This window comes from Phyllostomus discolor, chromosome 6 (genome assembly GCF_004126475.2).
Source record: "Phyllostomus discolor isolate MPI-MPIP mPhyDis1 chromosome 6, mPhyDis1.pri.v3, whole genome shotgun sequence".
Classification (NCBI taxonomy): Eukaryota; Metazoa; Chordata; class Mammalia; order Chiroptera; family Phyllostomidae; genus Phyllostomus; species Phyllostomus discolor.
In genome coordinates, this window is record NC_040908.2 from 110702051 (window position 1) to 110722736 (window position 20686).

The 20686-nt window shown below is 36.8% G+C and overlaps 1 protein-coding gene and 1 long non-coding RNA gene across 10 annotated transcripts in view; both read left to right on the forward strand.

Annotated features, from left to right (window-relative positions):
- Positions 1-20686, forward strand: part of DLG2 (discs large MAGUK scaffold protein 2) — a 1904207-nt gene that overhangs the window by 294871 nt on the left and 1588650 nt on the right. The gene's annotated exons all lie outside the window — the stretch shown is intronic.
- Positions 417-16901, forward strand: LOC118501484. Its single transcript, XR_004904109.1, has 3 exons — positions 417-429; positions 2578-2583; positions 16629-16901. It is a non-coding gene; the product is annotated as an uncharacterized LOC118501484 (long non-coding RNA).

The following is a 20686-nucleotide window of genomic DNA, read 5'->3' on the forward strand; positions in this document are numbered from 1 at the left end:
TTATGATAAACATGTTTTCATTCATTCAAACATGAGGCCAATTTCTAGTAGATAGAATTACAGACTTAATACTCCAATGGCCAGACAGAAAGTATGGGGTAATTCTAATCAGAAAGAATAGAAAGAATATCTATTTCTCCCCCTCTGGTACCCACATGTGCCCCATTTAATTGTTTACTCAAAATTGAACACTGGATGCTTCCTACCCTACTGATGTTAGGTGCCTTGCTAAACCTCCAGTTAAAGTATCTGACATAAGCAGATTCTGCCCTTAACCTGTACACATAACCTGGATCTCAGAATTCTGGCCTCATCAGCATACACCTAGAGATAATACACACTCTTGCTGTGCATACTGTCTAATGGCTTCTTTCCACAACACAGAAGGAGGCAGTACAGAATGCCACTGTGTGTTGCAGATGTTTGGAGGTTCAGGAAGGAAGAGAATGTCTTTTTCTTTCCTGGGCTGCTATAATGAAATATCATAGATCAGGTAGTTTAAATACCAACCATTTATTTCTCACAGCTCTGAAGGTTGGGAAGTCCAAGATCATGGTGAGGACCTCTTCCTTGTTTGTAGGCAGTTGCCTTCTTGTTGTATGGTAGAGAACAGAAAGAAGCGAAGCAAGCTGTCTCCTGTCTTTTCTTATAAGGGTACTAATTTCATCATGAGGGCTCCACCCTCAAGACCTAATTATCTAAAAAAGGCTCTCTTCTCCAAATATCATCGTGTTAGGGATTAGAGTTGTTTTCTTTCTTTTTTTTAAACTTTTTTAATTGTATTTTTTCCATTGCTATTTAGTCCCCTTATACTCCTCTCTGCTTCCACAATCAGCACACTGTTGTCCATGTCCATGAGTCCTTTTTCCTTTTTGACCAATCCCTCTCCCTATAGCTGTCATTCTGTTCTCTGAGTCTGTCTCTATTTTGCTGGTTAGTTCAGTCTGTTCATTAGATTCCACATATGAGTGAGGTCATATGGTATTTGTCTCTGGCTGGCTTATTTCACTTAGCATAATGTTCTCCAGGTCCATCCATACTCTCCCAAAGGGTAAAATTTTCTTCTTCTTTTTTTTATGGCTGAGCAGTATTCCATTGTGTAAATGTCCCATAGTTATTTTACCCATTCATCTATTGATGGACACTTGGGCTGCTTCCATATCTTGATAATTGTAAATAACACTGCAATGAACATAGGAGTGCTTATGTTCTTTTGAATCAATGTTCTGGGTTCCTTCAGATATATTCCCAGAAGTGGGATTCCTGGGTCAAAAGGCAGATCCATTTTTAATTTTTTGAGGTATCTTCATCCTGCTTTCCACAGTGGCTGCACAAGTCTGCATTTCCACCAACAGTGCAAAAGGGTTCCCCTTTCTCCACATCCTCACCAGCACTTGTTGTTTGTTGATTTATTGATGATAGCCATTCTGATGGGGGTGGGGGGGAGAGATATCTTACATACCTTAGTAGTCAATTAATATTTGACAGAAGCAAGCACATACAATGGGCTAAAGATCATTTATTTAATAAATGGTGTTGGGAAAATTGTACCGATATATGTAGAAAAATGAAACTAGCTTACCTTTCTACACCACAGACAAGAGTAAATTCAAAATGGATTAAAGACTCCAAACCATAAAAATCCTAGAAGAAAACATAGGCAGTAAAATATCGGACATTGCTTGAAGCAATATTTTATCTGATATATCTCTTTAGGCAAGGGAAACAAAATAAAAAATAAAAAAATGGGACTACATCAAGCTAGAAAGTTCTGCATAGCAAAGGAAACCATCATCATGTTGGGGATTAGAGTTTCAACATACACACTTTGGGGCTACACCATCATTTAGTTCATTGTAGAGAATTAATGTTTTCTGAGCATCTGCTGTATTCCAGCACTGAACGTCATATTTTCTTAACTGGAAAAGCTGTTGCTGACATCACATTTGGCACCTTCCTCTATCATAGAACTTATTTTAATATATTAAAATCAGTGGTTTAAGTGTCTGTTTCCCCAAGAGAGTACACTCTTGAGGGCAGGGTCTATGTCTATCTTATTCATTTCTGTATCCTCATTGTTGAGCACAGTGTTTGGCACATAGTAGGAGCTCAACTAATATTGATAAAGAATGAAAAATTTACAATCCTACTTAATCTGCTTATGAATACTCCTAACCTCTCTGCACATTAAAATGGCAAATCTAATATCCCTCATGATTGTTCTGAAAAATCAAAGACACCTCTAGATTTAGGCATGATATTGCAACTTCGGAAGAGATTTTTCTTTTTTCCAGTGCTTATTAATTAGCAAAAAATAGTTAAAAGTAGCCGACACCTCTTTCACCACCACCATTGAAAACTACCACCAAATGAGAAAAGAGGTTTACTCGAAAGCAACAACCTGTACAAATGAGTGGCCAAGGAAAGGAGAGAAAGGTTTTAGAGTGGAATAGAGGTACAACACATTTTCTTCCAGGGGCATCCCCATGGGGCTGCTCATACTGTCCTCTGTGTCTCCAGTAATAAAACCAGTTGGTAAATTATAAATAAAGGTTACTGGAAATATCTGTTGGGGAGTGACAGGTGAAATGATGAGTAAATAGTGAGGCTGGCTCTCTCTGTGAAAAGTGAAGGATCCTAAGGATACCATTTAAGATGTAAGGTCACAATTAGGAAGAGTCAATCCAGGACAGGATGTCTAAAAAAAAATCTCAGAAGAGAGAGTGATAAGTTTTATTCCAGAGACTCTGTGTGTGATCTGTCTGGGTTTTCTCCTGCCCCTTTTTATTTCCCTAAGAACAAGAAATAGCCAGACCTCAAACTTACTAGAGACAAGAATGGTGGGAAATAGCACCAAGATGTCACCTCATTACTTCAGAGCAAAGAAGATGGCCACCTATAACACCTTTTTATCTTATGAGAAAAGACAAAAAATGGTAATCTCCCAAATTATTTCAACAAAAAATTTAAAGGTATGCAAAGATAAAAATTGCATACCTATAATATAACTGATTGACAAAAATTTATGGTGTATAGATCAGGATTTTCAGGCTTGAGTTTCTGTTCTACCTCTTCCATCTAGAGATTTATTATGTTGAATTGCTCAGGTGTAAAATCATTTGGGGCACCAAGTAAAAGTACATTGGAAATATTGATGTGTGCGAAGAACCCTCAATTAAGATCACATAAACCTGTGATATGGCTTCCTGTATTTCCATGTCTTAAACATAATTGTCTATTATGGAAAAATCGAGGTAATTAGATAATTTTATCTCATATTACCATATTCTAAATTTAGATACATTGGATATATTGTATAGTGAGACAGTGAGAATAATGTCAATTTTAATTTAATGACTTCACCACTATATCCATTTACTATTAGAAAAAATAAATTGATACTGTAAAAGAAAAAGAAAGGATCCATAAGAAATCTTGAAAGTATTGGTACTTAGCTTATCCAGATAACACACTCAAGGAAATGCTCCTTTCTGTTTGTCTGTCTATTTATCCATTTTACTTTGAATGAACAAGTGAGACTCTGGTCATGGAAATGTATATTAATGCCTTTCTTTGAATAAAAAAATGAAATCAGATTTTTGCTTTGGGAGAAAGTACTGATGGCTTGATAACTGGTTAATTAGATTGTTTCATGGGCTAATTCCATTCCAAGTTTTTGATAAAAATATAAATTATCAAAAAATGTATTGTTCAGAGGTCATGGAATAATGGGTAGCAGAATTACTTTTGTGCCTGAAAAACTGTAAAACTTGACAAATGGTGTAGAGCAACTGTTTGGGGGTATAAGACAACAGACAACACACAATTGCGATCCCTGAAGAAGTACATAGGGGAGTTTTATCTGTGTGCAGCCTTCCTGCCTGGCCAGAACAAAACATTTCAAAAGGTGGATGAAAGTGAGAGTGGAGCTTATGGCCTCAATTGGCTAGAATTGCAGGGCAAAATACTAGAAATGAGAGAACTGTGTAGAGAAGGAACTCCAATCATCTGCACAGGAAATACCACTGAGTCTTGCTGAAAACTAAGGAGCACAAGTGCAGGACGAAGCTTGGCGAGGTCTGGCAAAGAGCAGCTTGAAGTGTACCTGGACTTTAAGAAATATTAGAGGGAGTTCTCGAAAATGAAGGAAAACAGAAAACGATACCAGATAGATGCTCAGCTATCCACAAAGGAACGAAAAGCACCAAAAGTAATACATGGGTATATCTAAAATACTTTTTTCTTCTTAATTTCTTAAAAATATAATTTACTCAGTAAAGCAAGATAACGCTGTGCTTTGATTTATGAAACTAAAGCAAGATAATAACACTGTGCTTTGATTTATGGAACAGGTAGAAAAATGTAAAAAAAAACATGAGCACAAAAGACAGAAAGGGTGTAAATGGAAGTGTACTGTTTCAAACTTGTGAAGTAGTATAATATTCCATGCTAACAATGGTAGTTTGAAGAAGCTTCCTAGAACAATCACTAAAAATACAAAAAAAGTACAGTTAAATAGCCTGGAGAGGAGGTAATATAGAATGCAACATTATATTATTTAAGTCCAAAATTAGTCACAAAAAGAGGTTAAAAAAGACGCACAGATAAGACAAATAGAAAACAAATAGCAACAGGTTTTCTTAAACCCAACCACATCAATAATTCCATTAAGTTTAGACAGGCTAAGAGCTCCAATTAAAAGGTAGAGGTTGTCAGATTGGATTAACAAGACCCACCAATATCCTGTTTACAAGAAACAAATTTAAATATAAATATGCCAATAGAGTAAACATAAGAATAGGAAACAAGATAAACCATGCAAACATTGATCAAAGAAGAAGAAGGCTGAGTGGCTGTATTAATATTAGGCACAGCAGATTTAAATAGAAGAAGTACTACCAGAGGTAGTGAGTTGCATTTCATAATGATAAAGGGAAATTGAAATACCTCTGCTGTCTTGAACCCCTAGTGAAGGAGTCACTAAAAAAGAGAAAAGCCTTACTTTAAATGAGAAACATTCTAAAATATACATTTCCCTTCTCCACTGGATATAAACAATTTAAAAATATTCTTTATGTTTGCTTCTCTGATTCTCCTCATGCAATTCTTTCATATGAAGTGCTAAAACCCCCTTTCTCTCTGACAACCTTCCTATTCATTCTGCAGGGAACAGCTCAGGCAAAAAGCAGACCTCACAAGCCCCTCCTGGTGGTCTCATCATAGTTAAACCTTTACCAGTTAGTCACTCAATAAATATCTATCGAGTTCCTACTATGTACCAGGTCCTGTGGTCACAGCAATGAATTAATTACACTCTTCCTGGGAGATAGGGAATGGGGCACAGAAAATAAATAAATATGGAGCATGCCTGGCAGTGATATATTCAATAGAGAAAAATAAAAATAAGGATCTGGGAGTGCATGAGGAGTGATAAAGGAAGGCACCTCTGCAAAAGATGTTATCTCTGCAGACCTGGAGAAAGCAAAGTAGCACTTTCAGGTACCTGGGGCAAGATGACCGTGGGTAGAGGTGCTGCCTCAGGAGTATACCTGTCAAGTCTGTGAGATAAATACAGTAAGTGTGGGGCTACAAGGGACTGAGGGAGAGATGGACTAGAAGCTGACATCCAGGTTCTAGAGATTCCAACATAAATACTTTCGATGTGTAAGTTTATATTTAATAAAACAAAAATGCAGACTTTCAAAGCATACCTGTACTCCTTCCTTGTGCTGCATACTTGTGCTGCAACACAAAAATGTAGAGAATATAGGAAGAAAAGTGGACAAGATGAGGACAATGTAGCCAAAATACATAAAAAATTAAGTCTAACAAAATGTAAAATGTAGGCAGTGACTGAGCTCAACCGAGACAAATATGTGCTCAAAAGAAAACAATAGCTTAAAATAATACAGTTAACCCTTAGTATTGGGATTATGAATCAATTCCTTTTTTCATTATACTTTTCTGCATTTTCTTAATTCTCTACAACTGACAGATATTATCAATGAAAAAAATCGGTTGTTTTTAAGATTAGACCTTTTGCTATTCTAAAGAAAGCAATTGAGAGTTTTGAACTTCTGTTTTGTTCTGTCCAATGGGAAAGGTCACTGAGTGTTTTTCTAATGGAAGGAAAGTTATCAACAAAATGCTTTTGTTCTCCTCCTACAACTTGAAACAGGTAAAGTTTAATGAATACACTGATTTTTTGTCTTTATTTTTATGATTTAAAACTAATTCAAGCTTCTTGTTAAAAATAATAGAAAAGCATTACTTAGAGAAAGTTTTTCCATAATCTCAGTCCTAAAGATAATAGAAATTTATACTATGCTATACATTTTTCTAATTATTCCTATGAGTACATTTTATATACATAAAATTAAATAATAAAGTTAAAAACAGTTAACCTAAAAAAGAAATATTTTAAAATAGCCATTGTATATTTTTACAATTAATAGAAAACAAAGCAAATATCTATTAAACCTATGACAGGAATGGTTATAATAATTTTTTCTTCATCATTAAATTTTTTTTTCTTTGCTTCAGATTAAAGACAGGTGATCTTTACTTAAAACTTAAAGTTATTTATTTATAACTTAGCTTACAATTTCTCTTGATTTCACAAGTTTTAGTGATATTCTCAACTGATTGATTCTACTAAGATGATCCAGCAATCTTCCTTTCATAGATGTTATTCCTGTTTTATCCCAGTTTCTGGTTTTGCCTTTGACCTTCAGTAATAAGGTGGGCATTAGGAATGGTTTCCATTTGCAGTTGTCTCCATTTTAACTCTTCTGACACTATTCTACGTTCTTCAGCCTCTTGAGAAAGAAGCCAAGATGTCTAAATGTAACATTGACTAAGATCTATGCTTCACCAGGCTTTTAACTTGGATGTACAGGCTCCCCATTTTTCACTATTACAGACAATGTCTTTGGTTGCTTACTTAGCTTTGGCTCTGAAGAGTCTTTGATGTAAGGTGTGTGTGTGTGTGTGTGTGTGTGTGTGTGTGTGTGTAGGACAGCAGGAAATTTTCTGAATTTCCAGTCATGAGATGAAGATTTTTAAAACCCAGGAAAAACAGTATTTTTTTTATGTTAAACTTGAATTCACTTTAGAGGAATCACTTTTCATCATGCCTCCTACTTCATTTTACCAATTTTTTCAATGTGTTCACCCCTTTCCACACCTTTGAACCATTGCATATTTATTCACTTTGTGTTATTGTGTCTCAATGTTTTATCCCACTATATTCAAGTATGAAACTTAGGTGAATCACTAAGTTTGTCATAAATGCATTGTTAGCCATTGTCTTGTTTATTTATTTGTTGTGAGTGACAAAGCACAGCATGCTGGTTTGTCTTGCAGCCTTTCTTTTATTTTTGGCATTCATCCATTCAGTCAGCCATCCATCCACTCATCCATCCATGCATCCTGCCAGCCACCTGTCTAACAAATGTGCTCTGTAATTTACTAAATTGCAGGCACTGACATATAAAATATGATACCAAAAAATGAATAAGAATTATATATGTTCTCTAAATATTTGTGGTTTGAATACAATTAAAACAAAGATATATTCGATCCATTGGAATTTAGTTTCAGTAATATTTCTTTTTTATTTAATCTTTATGAATAAATTTAACAAATGCTTAATCAGTGCCCACTATATGCCAGACACTGTTAGAGGTTAGTATGTGAAAATGAGCAAGGGATGCTCTCTGCCTTTCAAAGAGATTCACGTTAGCAGGAGATAAGGAAATGTAATAAATGATTATGTCACAGAATGAAAGAGCTGTAAGAGAGGTCAACACAGTGTTCTGACAGAAGCAGAGGGAGAGGAGTGACTAACTCAGGGAAAGACAGAAAGTCTCCAGAGGTGGTCATTTGTAAGTGGGGACCAGTTCTTGCTACTCAAAATGTGGTCAACAGACTAGGGACAGTATTACCTGCTCCCAGCTAATACTGGCACCTGGGAGTTGGTTGAAAATGTACTTTTGCAGGCCTAGGCCAGGCTCATGGAGTCAAAATTTGATTTTAACAAGATCCTCAGGTGAATTGTAAGCACATTAAAATTTGAGAAGCACTGATTTAAAGTAAAGATAATTTGGTGGGTGGAGAAGGCACCTAAGTCATTTTAAACAGAGGAAGGACTATGTGCAAAGAAAGGCACAGGACATGGATGCACTTGGCATGTTTTTTCCTTAAATCTTAAGGTGCATCAGAGAAGGGAAAGGAGAGAATTTGATAACATACGAGTATCAGACTGTGAAGGATTTTCATGTTATGTAAAAAATTGGAAGTCTTTCTCCCAATTGCACCATAAGATGCAATTGGAAGTTTTTAAACAGATAAATGAAAAGATGCTGTAGAAAGACAGCTCTGGCAGCCATGTGCAAAATGAATTGGAAATGAGTAAGGAAGTCTGCTGACTACTTAAGAAGTTATTTCAGATGATAGGACCTAAACTAACACTGTGGTTATGTGGATATGCAGAACAGGGGCTGAATTCAAGAAATATTTTGGAAATTGAAATTATGAGAATTCATGCTTGAATGAAGGAGATGAGGAATGAATGAGAGATGACTCAGAGGTTTCTACAATGAATGTCTGGTTGATGATGGCATTGAGGAGTTAGAAAATATAGGAGAAGCAAGTTTCACAGTGGAGGGAATAAGTTCAGTATTAGACATACTAACTACAAGTATCTATGAGATGTCTAGACATAGATGTTTAGGAATATAGTTTGGGAGCTGTTGCCATAAGAAATGTCTAAACCTGTAGAGAATTTTTGTAAGTTCATTTGAGTCAAACTGACAGCATATACGAGGGAGTGAGATCTCAAATGTTTCACAGAATAACAGTTTTGCAGTTTGTTTCATGCATTTGAAATCAAGGAGAGAATGTAAGGAAGATTACATGAAAGAGGGTGAAAGCAAAGCGGGGATTGGATTACACATTAGTTAAGATTATTTCCTGCCTCAAGGATGCTTATATCCTATAAGGAGGGATCTGAAAAGAGTCATTTCAAAGATGGGTTAACCTAGATGCACAGAAACAATGGACATGGCTTGCTTAAGGAAAAGATAAGCTGTTTGGTAAAGAAGTTGTATGCCTGGGGCATGACTACACACCACGACCTGCCCAGTTGCAAATTTATGATCAGATTGAGTGAGTCCTGCCCTGGCACAGTCCAGGACAACCAGGTTCATGCAGGAAACAATTCAACATCAAGTACAGGTAAAAGTCAGAGTATGTTTATTGACTTTCAGGGTAGTGAGGCAAAGTAAGGTTCCTTAGAGACAGAATCAGAGGTTAGCCCAGGATGAGCTTCAGTTGCTCACTGCTCCTCTGGCTGCAAGTCTTGTTGGAGCCCTTAGAGCTTAGGATAGAAGAAGCCAAAGTACACACCTGAGAAAGGGGTGTGGGCATGTTTAAAGATGAGCACTCTGGTGTTCTTCATCTTGAGAGGTTTTACCTATTATTCTGTGTAGGTGGGGTGTGTACAGGAGGGTCCAGAGAAGGATCTCAACAGAATATTTATTAGATTTCCAAGAAGGGGATGGAGATTTCTCAGAAGAGCTCCGTTGGCCATCTTGTGACCTTTTACAAATCATCTGCCTCTGATCATGCAGCACAACGTGTACCACTTAGCATGTTGATGTATTAAAACAAGTGAATGCATAATGGACTTGGAGCCATTCTCTGATCAGTTTCATCTCCATCTTGGATTTGTCTGGTTTTAACTAGTTTTTGTTACCTACCTTCCTGACTATGGTGATTTCAAGCCTCTGTTCTTAGGCAGCCTCAGTTAGTGAAGTGTAGGGTCTCGTGGTTTATTAGCTGGCTTAGCTTGCTCAGCCATTCTGGATATTTGTTCAGCCATTTGTTTCAGTTTTTCATTCCATTTGCCAGTTATTTTTTCCTAGTTGCTTATACCTTCCTCAAGATCACACATAGAACCAGAACCTTTTTTCCTGTCCACAGAGCCAAGAAGAGGTGTTGTGATTTGACATAGAGAAATGGGAGTCTGAAATGTAAAGGTGGAAGCTGAAGAAGCTATAGGGATTTTTGAAACCACCCCTGGGTAGTAGTATAATTTCTGCCCCAAATCAGTGTCAAACTCTTTGGGTTGTAAAATAAACACAAAGAAGAAGAAGAAAGGGGAGACAGAACTCAGAGATAATATGGAGGGAAGGAATCAGTGGAGAAGAAGATGTTACTGAATCCAGGTTCAGCTGCCTGCCACAACAAAAGCTAAGCTCATGAGACAGGTGCTGGTGAGAAGAAAAGTACTTTATTCAAATGCCAGCTATCTGAGAAGATGGGGCTTTATTCAAATCCCAAAGCTCATCTCAACATCTCTGTGCAGGCAGGGATTTTATAGAGAGGGAGAGGGAAGGCAGAATAAAGAGATCAAGGGGAGGGGATTGAAAAGTTCTCTACATGCTGACCAGCACAGCCCATTGTGAATAGAAACTTGAAACTGGTCAAGTGATAGTCTGGTATGCATCATCCTGGTTTTATGGTTGAAGGTCAACAAATCTCTTAGAGCTGGGATGCCTGAAGGTCAGAGTCTGTATCTTTTGGAGCCAGTTCCTAGGATTCTTATATAAACACGTTGTTTATCTACTAGCTACATATTAGTCAGAGTCAGCATCTACAGAAACAATGTCAAAAGAATGTTGGTGTGGGCTACAATTCCATACTATTATAAAGAGACTAAAGTAACCCAGGGGAGGTACAAAAATGTAGAACCAGGAACATAAAAAGAGAGGTTGACCTAAGAAATAAAGGAGAGTAGATAAGCTTGGGTTACAATTTTAAGATATGGGTGAGCTTGAGATGGAAGTGGGAGGATGGAAGATAAAGGAAGTTTGTGCTTTATGACTGCTGTTTTCTTGATGAAGTAGGAGGCAAGGTCACTGAGGAGACAGAGTGGGCTGGGGCAGGATCTTGATGACAGTGATGAAGGTTGATAATAGCCACTTTAGGTGTGGGAGAAGTGGCTGACTAGAGACAACTAAAAGGATTGCTGGGCAGTGCTGAACGCCTAGAAGAGGCTAAATGCCATAAATAACTTGTTCTTCTTTTCTCAGTCCATCATTCCATGACAGTCTCTCTTTCCTATCCTGCCTGCTTTCTTTTCATTTATAGTTTAAGCAGGAAATAATTTTCCAGTAAATTTAAAGTCTAATTCAGGTAAGAAGAAAAACAAAGGCCTGTATTTTCAACACCTAAGGTAAATATGTTTGATGTTTTTTATGTTTTAATTAAAACTAATTGGCACTGTTCCCTAATGAAAGGTCATTATTGCAAACTTGGAAAATAAATAAGAATAAAAGATAATACCATTCATTGAGAAAATGGTGATACTTTTTTCTTCTAGTACTTTCTCTAAAACACAGTTTTATTTATCTGCTTGCTTATTTTACATGATTGTGCTAATTATCAATTCCCTTGTATCTTTCTCTTTTCAATTCCTTAAAATTTGTAATTTTTCTGATAGTAAAATAATTGATTTTACTATTAAAGTTTAAAATATAGAGAAATACAAAGATGAAGATATAAATCACTCATAATCCAGAGATAAAATCAACACTCTTATGTCACATTTCAGAAGAGGTATTCTGGCAACATCTTCTGCTACTATTTGATCCCAGTTCTTCACTAAGTTTAAAAAACATGGACCATAGCAGACGTTCACCCAGAGCATCTCTAATCAGAGCAGCCACTACAAACTACGAGTCGGCTTTGCCTTTCCCCACAACCTATTGGCAGAGGTAGGGACTCCAGAACAGGACATGAAGAGAAGGTGGAAGCACTGTCAACTTGTATTAAACAAAAATGTTTCAATGTCTTTGAAAAAGTATAAATCATACTCACAAGCACTATGAAATGTGCTCTTATCACAAATGTGAAAAATGTGAAAACTTCCCTTGCCCTGTGGCTTCCTACCCCACAGCTGACTTCTATCAACTACTTGTCCTCAAGCAATTGAGGCTCTTGGACTTCACATGGGAAGAGCTTTTAGGAATGTAATAATGTCAGACACAGACATAGTGCTGTCTATGTGTCAGGCAGTACATGACATAGTTTACATACATTAATTTTATTTAATCCTCACAACAAAAGTAAGGAATAGTTAATGCAATGATTCCTACTTTGAGGATAATGAAACTAAGGCATAAAGAGATTCAGCAATTTGCCAACATCACATTCTTTAATAGGTTGTGTGGGGTTTTAGACCCAAGCAGTCTGTTATGGAATTCTGTTCATAACCCCTGCTTGATATTCAGTTGAAAGGGTAGCTGATTGATTTCTCTTGAGTTAGTATTTTAAGAACACATTTTACTTAGAATGTTTATTAGTCATGGTTAAGTTTAAATATTGTTAGATATATTGGGTGCATAGGCTCAAGGTCATGACTAGCTATGCATTTTTATGTGACTAATGTTAAGCCGTAACATTTAAGCCATCAGTTTGGTTATAACATCTGTTTCATAAGGATGTATGATACTTGATGGTAAACTGCATCTGATAGATACCACAAACTCCAATGTCAGTGTTTATGTAATTTTTGTGTGTGTATGCATGAATGCATGAACTTTGAAGTCAGTGTTGTTTTTTTTTTCATTTACCATTGAAAATGGCTGGAAAAATACATTGAATTGAAAATCCAAGAAATGTTCAAGAACAAGATGTTAAAATAGCAAATGCTACTTGATTCACTTATCCAAATATTTTTGCAAATGTTGTGAGAAGTAATTATGCCTGAGCACACAGTATAGTTTGCAATGACTGTTACAAATGTTTTGCAAAGTCCACTATTGAAGATTCTAATTAATTAATGTTAAAGACAGTGTTTTGGTTATATTCTTATAGCAATATCCATGTTTCCATTATTTGAAAAGAAAAAAATTTATTGTTTTTATTTTTCTATATTTGTTTAATAATTTGTAACTTAAATACAAATTTGTGTTCTATTATATAAACATAATAAATGCAAATTTGCAGTGTTTTTAAATTTTTTTTTCACATTTCAGCATGGACTTACTAGTAATGAATGTATCTTTTGGGTACACGTGACCTATGCTGTAATTTTTTTAACTGTGACCTCCAGAGGGCTAAGTTCTCCCAACCTCCACCCCAGCTCCACTCCTAAGGTCCAACCTTGGTATTACAACTGCTTTGTAAATTTTCTTGATGGTTGCTATGAGGTGCTCCAGATGTTATAGAAAGGCTTTTAGTGTAATTTCCCTGTATTTTAGATATTCTAGATTATCCTGTTTTTGCTTTGTTTTGTCTTGATTTTTGCTTTTTGCTTTTTGTTTTTTGCTATCCCTGCCTGCCATTCTTTCATCTACTCATCTTCCAGGAAAGAAGCAATTTGGCGCAGGTGGTTTGGTGCTTCTTGCTTTCCCAAGTTTGAAAATTCTTATGCCATTGTCTTTAGAAATTGTAAATGATTCCTCAGATAATTCTAATACTTTATAGTTTATAGATAAAAGTGCTGATTTAATTGTTCAAGTTAACAACAAAACTCTTCACATTACATTTGCTCAACACACTCAGTCTTGCCTTTCTTGCCTTCAGTTTCTTCTCTAGTTTCCAGGCTTGAAATGATCACTTCTCTGTGCCAGCACTGAGGAATCTGCAGTACCTGCTGTGCTGTGTTCAGGGCTCTCAGAGATGCTAGACAGAGGAAAGAGAGTGGTAGAGGTGTGTCACTAGCAAGCTAGCTTGTCCCTCCTGTTAGAGTTGACCATTGGGTCTTCAGGGGTGCTGGCCCCATGACCAGTTGGAAGAAATGTTAGAAGGCAGTATGATGCAATGAAAAAAAAATCCCTCCCTCCCTCCCTCCCTTCCTCCCTTCCTCCCTTCCTCCCTTCCTCCCTTCCTTCCTTTCCTCTGGAGTTACATTGCCTAGCTTCAAAGCTTGGTTTCAGCCCTATACAATCTGTAGATCTCGGTACAAATAACTTTTGGGAAGCTCACTTTTCTTATGTAAAAAGACACCTGATGAAGCTGTTATGAATATTGAGTGAGATTATACCAGTAAAATGCTTAGACTAGCAATTGGATTATAATAAACACTTAATAAGTGCTAGTTACAATTGTGAGACTCTATCTTTAGAGTTTTAGTTTCAGAAGAGTGGTATTGTCTTCACTATGTATGTCATGCTTAGCAGGTACTTTATACATTTTTTTGTGGAACGAGTGAATGACTGAATGGATGAATCTATCACTAGATAGTATGTGACTTAAGGCACATTATTTAACCTCTTTGAAAACCCGTGCTGGGGATTTCAGATATAATGTGTAATTTGCATGGTTGTTTGGAGAACTGCATAAGGAAAGAATGTAAATGAGGCATAGAAGCCCAGGGTTTCAGAGCAAAGGCTTTGAAGTCAGGTGCAAATCATTTTGAATCTTATTCTGCCACTTGGTTTGACACTGAATAAAAGACTACTCTTTAAAGCTCAGTTTCCTCATATCAAAATAGAGATCATAATTCTTATCTCTGAAGGTTGATGTAAGGATAAAAGGAGACATGTATGTACATTGAAGAACATTGTTTGTTTTCTTAAAATATTTTGTTATCATAAGAAAGGACTTTGTAAGCTTGAGATCACCATAAAATAGATTTTGGCTTTTTAATAAATAAACAATTTTCTATCAAATTCTCCCATAAGGTGGCACCAAATAAGAGTATAACTATATTCTGAAAATTTAGAAAAGACTGAAGGGAATCAGGAAATAAAATTTTTGTTTAAAGAAGAAGATTTGATGGTCATTTTGACAAGTTGAGATGATTCAATTGTCGTAGCCAGACTGATATGGTGTCCTTGAAAGCAATTTTAATCATAGAAGTAGGATTTACCTAAAACTAAATATATTTTATTATAGTGCAGTTACATGCATTGTTTCTAATTTCCTAATAAAGCAGAGAGATGAAGGACACTAAATATGTTTGAATTTTAATATTTAATGAGCATGGCATTTTCAGCTTTGTGAAATAAGATTATTTTCTCCTATTTGATGTGGAGAAACTTTTTTTCTTAAGAAGTCAAAATATTCCTTCTGTAGAAACTAGGAATGTGAGTGTTTTACAATAATCATTTAGTTGAAAATGAAGAGAGGAAGAACATCCTCATTTCTTTGTTATCCTCCATTACCCCTCCAACCTTATCTCTTACTGCTTACTCCTTGGCTCACTGCTAGTCATACTGGTCTTCTTGTTGTGTCCCCAGCACTGTAACCACATTCCTACCCCAGGGCATTTGCTTTTGCTCTTTCTACTACTTCAGCTATATTTCTACAAATACTCACAAGACTACCTCTCTTCTTCCTTTCTTGGTGAAGCCTTAATCACCTCATTTGACAGTGCAGCATCCCCAACTCCACTCAACTTTCGAATCTCCATTACCTGCTTACTATTTCTCGATTGCACTTACTAAAATTTGATATTATGTGCCGAGTTTGACTTGTTTGTTTTGTTTACTGTCTGTCTCCTTTCACCTCTTGGATGTGAGCTTCATTATGGCTTTGTTTACTGCTAGATCCCTTGCAGTTAGAATAATGCATGGCATGTCATAAGCACTTAGTAAATTCATTCATTTGGTAAACGAATGAATAAACTCATCAAATTAAGACAAAAGACAATTGTATCATAATTTCTTGTGGGAGATTACCATTTCACAAATAAGGCTGTGATCCAGATGTCAGATCAGATGTGGCTGGGCAGGTTGCTTAGGTACTGTGCTTCAAATGCAAAATTCAGAAATATTCTTCTGTCTCTAATTGTAACATAAAATACTAGGTTAAATACCATTTCCCCCAAAATCATGTCCACCAAACCATGAATGTAATCTTATTTGGAAATAGGGTATTTGCAGATGTAATCTAGTTAAAATGAGGCTTTACTGAATTAGAGTGGGCTTTAATCCAATGGCTGATGTCTTTAAAAGAAGAGGGAAATCTGGACACAGACACAAGGGAAGAATGCCATGTGATGATAGAGGCAAAGATTAGAATGATACGTTTACAAGCCACAGAACACCAAGAATTGTGAAGCAACCACTAGAAGCTGGGAAAAGGCAAGGAAGCACCCTTCTCTAGAAACTTAAAAGTGAGCATGGCCGTTCTGACCTCCTGATTTGGAGCTTCTAGCTTCCATTGTGAGAAAATAAATTGCTGTTGTTTTAAACTACCAAATTCAATGGTAATTTCTTACAGCAGCCCCAGTAAACTATACACATAGAAATAGGGTCCATTTGTTATTTATTGTTTAAACATTTCTTTGAGCATCCGACACCATGCTAGTCAATGGTAAATGATCCAGTTCTCCCTGTCCTCAAGGAGCTTATAGACTAGTGGCAGAGATCAGAAAGTAAAGTTGACCCTTGAACAATGCAGGGATTATGGGTGCTGAGCCCTTCCACAAATGCAAATCCTTATATAACTTTTGACCTCCTCACAGTTTAACTATTAATAGCCTACTGTTGACTGGAAGGCTTACTGATAACATAAACAATTGGTTAGCGCATATTTTGTGTATTATATACTATATTCTTATAATAAAGTAAACCAGAAACAGGAAACTGTTATTAAGGAAAATATATTTACAGTATTTATTGAAAAAATTCCACATGTAAATGGACCTGTGCAATTCAAACCTATGTTGTTTAAGGGTCAACTGAAAATAGGAAACTACTGTAATGAAAGTATTGTAAGAGAATTAAGCTTCACGAGCACAGAAAAGATCATACAGCTAATCTAGCCATAAGGAAAGGGCCATTGGAAAAGGCATTTTGAAGTGGTTAGTTCTGAGCAAGCCAGACAGGCAGATGAAAGCATGTGCAAAGAAAGGGACAGAAGCAGAAGAGAATGTGGTGTAATTTGAGAAGCACCTGAAGTTGAATTCTGCTGTTGTTGCTAGTGGTGGAGTGATTGCAACTGAAGTAGGTTTTATAGGAATATATTGCAATAATTCAGATGAGATATAAAGTGGATTCTTGTGGCGGATACTGGCCTGCAGTATCCATCTTGGCTGTGGATGCTCATGAAAACATGCTAAAAACATACACAGAGACAACCAGGTCCTGTGGGGGAATAGGAACAGGAGGGCCACTCCTCATGTGGGCAGCACCTGGTTCCCCCTCCAGAGAAGCTTTTTATTGGTTTCGTTTGAATAAGAATTCAGGTAAAAGCTCATTACTCATTGCTAGGAAGTAAGGATCAAACAATAGATAACAAGGAAGTCTGAGGACCTATTTTGAGTCAGGGTCAAAGAGCTGTAAAACTTTAAAGAACAAACTTACTTCTTCCTTGGACCCTTATCATTCAACTGAGAGCATTCTAAACAAAGCAGGTTTCACAGGAATTTACATATTCTTTCTTAGGCTTTGTCACCCGGGGAACCCACCCTTTTCAGCACAGAGCTGCACCACCCTGTCATTGTTTCAGGCTTAGGTGGAGCAAGGGAAGTAAGGCAGCCAAGGGATAAGGAGATTTTCTCCCAGAAGATGAGGACTCAGGCTATATCACAGCCGAGGAGCAAGGGTCTATCACCCCCTTTTGCTGTAGCCCCCAAAATCCTTTCTTGGGGGCCTCCCACGTGATCGTGCCTCTCTTAGATCATTCCCCCCTTGGGGAATCTTACCCGTCTTTGGCTAACCGACCAAGTTTTGGGGTTCAGTTATGAATGAAGCAGCAGAAGCTGAGCTCCTGCCAGGGAGATAAGCTTTTGTCTCCTTGCTGGTTTACAGTCCAAGGCCACTCCCTCAGCCTTAGCCTTGGCAGGGGTTACAGCTTCTGATACCAGGCAGAGCAGTTCCCAACAGATTCTAACTAAGATGGAGCAGGGAAATCTCTAGTGAATCAACTGGTAGTTTACAACTACCTGGGATCATAGAGTTATTTTGATTCTGATGCTTAGTTAATTCTGGACAAGGATAGGAAAGAAAGGAAACTTTCTAAAGGAAAGATATTTTGTTTTAAGGTGGGAGTCATTGTAAAGATCTGTAGTTTAGAATTTCACTCTTTAGCCTTTGTGTGTGATGGATTGAGTGAGTGTATATATATGTATGAAAGAGTGTATGTGAGACACTGGGTGGCGGGAGCTGAAATAGACCCTTTTTAAAGGTATCGCCTTTAAGAAATGGTATGGCAGTAGAACATGCATTGGGCTGGCATCTTAAGTGTAATTTTATCTTTTGAAGTCTTGGTCTCCTCCTTTGTAAGTTAATATTTGCTTCACTAATATCATAGTACCGTTGTTAGGATATTTGAAAATTTTCAGTTTTCAACTGTTATGAAGCAATGTAAAAATATAAAATATTAGAAGAGATATATCAGCCATAGGGGGATTCTCAAGTAAGTGACTGACTCTGAGATTCTGTGATTTACATTTCCCTTTAGGCATCCATCTACATCAAATGTACTTTGTTCCCATGTCCCAAATATCCTAATGCCATGAAGTCAACCTGAAGTACTATAGCACTTTAAATAACTCAATATAGTGCACATGAATAACTTACCTTGGAATCTGTCATAACTGCCCACAAACCTGGCACAATATTTCTGGTCAAGAGCCTTTGTTGGAGACATTAATAAATGAGAACAATAATAAAAAACAAACGTTAATGACATTATATTTCTGTAGTCTATCACTGTTGGATATTAAGCTTATTGAATTCTTTCAGGTCATCTACATTATTATTTCCACAACTAAGAAGTTTTATTTTCTGCTTTTGCTAAAAGTTAACATGAATGTAAAGTCTGAAGGGACCAAGACCACCTACTTGTATAATTCTGCTATCCCGCTGCCTTTCTTATTTTTTAAATTACAATGTAATGCTGTTTTTACTTCAGTTTTTAAACTTCTAAATTTTTATATCACAATGATCTGTTTAATTATTTTCCTTCTGTACTAGACTCTAGGGTAGATACTGTGTTTTGTTTCTCTTATGTTTTAAGTTCCTGGCATATAGAATAGAATGTGTTCTTTACCCCTGGCTGGCGTAGCTCAGTGGATTGAGCGCAGGCTGTGAACCAAAGTGTCCCAGGTTCGATTCCCAGCCAGGGTACATGCCTGGGTTGCAGGCCATAACCCCCAGCAACCGCACATTGATGTTTCTCTCTCTCTCTCTCTCTCTCTCCCTCCCTTCCCTCTCTAAAAATAAATAAATAAAATCTTAAATAAAAAAGAATAGAATGTGTTCTTCAAATATGGTTGTTGAATGAATACACTGAAAGTATTTGAGAAAAAACAAGCTAACAGGATTCAACAAACATTTATATTTTTAATTTAGTTTCCTCAGCAATTATCAGTAATAAGCACCCATTAATACCATTATAGAAACTGAACTGGTCCATGATTTTTATATATACACAATAGACTTTTAGCATCGAACAGGGCCAAAAAGGATTCTAAAAATACATAAATGTTTCAGCAGGCTTGTATTATGAGCCTGTTTACAGAAAATCGTGTTTGATTTATTCATTGCTCCTAGTATCCATTCTTGGAATTTTTATTCAGTTCTTTGCAAAAGCAATCACATTCTTAACTCAGCATCCGGTGTGAAAATAGGTCACTATGATAGGTCGTCAGAATACAAATGCACACAGAATTGATATTTGGGGCTAGATCTGACTTAGATAAGCTTCATTGTAAAAATATTATAGAGCAATTTGTCTTTCCCATAAACTTCTCTATTTTTGATAAGAGATTTATCATTATGAACAGCCAGGCAAAGGGAATTGAAGAAACCATAGCCAAAGGTCTCTTCGTAGCTGACTGTTTATTATAGAGTATTTCTTAGTTTTGTTTAAACAGAACACAAAGCAAGTTTTATAGTTTGTGAAGTTATATTTGACAAAAGTTTAAAGGTGCTTTTATGTGGATTTCCAAAGCACTGAACCAAGCCTGGTCACCTGCAGTTAAGAAGTCTTAGTGACTAGGAAATGTTTAAGATCAAGGTAAAATTTTAGATGTGAGGAGAAGTGGATTCTAAGCTCAAGGGAAAAAAGTGTGAGAACAATGGTAGGTCAGAAAATATGGTTCAGGTTTGTGAGTCAGATGGGCCACAGTGGAGTGGCAGGAGGCAGGGAGATGAAGGGAGAGATGGGTAGGGTAGAATTTCAATCTTATTCTTTATGCAGGTGGGAAATTTTGAGCAGGGTGTGGTGGGGGATCAGCTATCTACTTTAGGAATATGATTTTTGAAATTGTGTGAAGAAAGGAAAGGCAATAGGAAGAACCATAAGACTGTCCTAATAGCCCAGGCCAAAGCTAAACAGAAATTGAACTAGAGAGCTAAGTACCGTAGTGGGAGTGTAAAGAGGAAAGATGCTAGAGACCAGGAAGATGGGAAACCTCCATATTCAGCTCTTATGGGGGTCACAATGGGACATGGGAGTGAGCATCATGGGTTGAGATACTTTTCTCCTTCTGTCTGGGAACTAAGCTATGGTGAGAAAATGATTTGCAAAAGGAGCAGGTCAGGTGCAGGGCTCATCTTCTCTTTTGCATTGGGTTGAGCTAGACTTGGACATTTAAGAGGAAATGTAAATTGAGGCCTAAAGCAGTGGGGATTGTCCTTGTCTTTCCTCCTTAGTCTTTCCTTGCACTCATCAAATTCTGCTAGGGTATCTGAAGATTCATAAATACCTTCATTTTGAAAGA